Source organism: Odontomachus brunneus, unplaced genomic scaffold (assembly GCF_010583005.1).
Source record: "Odontomachus brunneus isolate Ranch 3 - 2012 unplaced genomic scaffold, Obru_v1 Obru_scaffold_040, whole genome shotgun sequence".
NCBI lineage: Eukaryota > Metazoa > Arthropoda > Insecta > Hymenoptera > Formicidae > Odontomachus > Odontomachus brunneus.
The window spans coordinates 2,047,371-2,049,091 of NW_022639490.1; positions in this window are offsets into that span (position 1 = coordinate 2,047,371).

Consider the following 1,721-nt stretch of genomic DNA (forward strand, 5'->3'; position numbering starts at 1 on the left):
TCAGGCATACTGTGAAATGTTTATGTCATTAGGATCATTATTGTGTGAGTTAGTGAAGCTTTAGTGACGCTACTTTTGTTATTTTCAGAACAATGGAAAAAAAAGAATTTCGTGTGCTCATTAAACACTGCTTTTTGATGGGAAAAAATACCGTTGAAGCAAAACAGTGGTTGGACAAACATTATGGCACCTCTGCCCCAGGCAAATCAACAATCATCGACTGGTACGCTGATTTTAAACGCGGCCGTACGGACACCGACGATGCACACCGCTCTGGTCGCCCAAATGAGGCAGTTGTTCCCGAAAAAATCAAGCAGGTTATTTACATAAATTTGCTGTGCAGGGTTCGCATCCCGTTCGCTTTACGGCTAGGACGCAACATCCACTGTCCAGCTTGGAAGTTCCTATGTAGCTTCCTTACCACATTTTTGAGTGATAAGCGATCTCTCAAAATTGTCATAAGATAAAAACTATAAAAAAAAATAAAAATCTTTAATCTCATCTTTAAAAATCTCATAAACCTTAAAAAATATGAAATAATATTGAATAATTCGTATATATCTTCAATCATATTTTAATATTCTAATGATATTAGAAGTTGACACCAAAACCTAACTAATTGAATGAATAATCATATCTTTTTACCGCCTGAAAATATAGCATTAAGAAATTTTTTTTCGATTAACAACAATTTGACATTAAAGTCCGCTCTATATCCTGATGAGAGATGTATTAAGACACCTCAAAATCCGCTACTTTTGTATTGTTTCCATGTTTAGTTTTTGAGAGAAAAATATGAGATATATTGTATAGTTTAACCCAAATTCGTGCAAAAATGCAATAGCATTAACAAATAATAACAGATATTAACACCATAACAAATGAGGTATTAACACCATAACAGTTTGCATCAATATGTGTAGAAAGCGAGCTTGAGTCGCAAATATGCATTTTCTTGGCACGTCTCGCGCCTCGTGCATTATCTTGCCATCCGCCACCTATCAATTATGTCAACGACGTAAAACTTCATTAAACGACAAATTGTCCGTGTTCACGCATGACGGCAGCAAAACGTTCTTCAAGGCAAGACAAAGCGAGGTGAGACGTTTGAAATAATAAAGTCAATATCCCTAACGGTTCGCACAAAGCCGAAGCTTTTTATCTGCGTGTGGGAATTCTGGACGGAGTAATAGTGCAGATGTGTAGAAGGCTTTTGATTGGCTTTGGTGCTTTAAACCGCTGGATATAAAACTCCACCCCTCTTCCGTGCCACCCATTAACAAGGAGATGACGCCAATTAGGAAATCGCTTTTCCAACGAGTCATAGTGCGTTCGATAGTTACATGTAGCTAATAAAAACCCTAAAGGCGTTTGTGCCAATGGGCCTTCGTTTAGGAGAAATTACAAAACAAAGTTAGGGTCACGCAACTATGTCCCATGTAAAGAAGAACATTAGAATCTTTTTCGAGTAAGCGGCGTAGCTGAGCCGACTAAGGCTCCCGTCCATACATTTTTGCGCCGGCGGCGTGCGTTCGAGTCCCGCCGACGACTGCTTCGCTTTTTTTTTTTTTCAATTTTGGATATATAAAAGACACTACATTAATCATTATTTATTTTTTTAAATTTATTTTGTTTTTCTATGTAAAAATAAGGACATTTCGGGATGTTTGAACGCAATACGAAATAAAAAACAGTTTTAAAGTCATGAACTGATTATATTT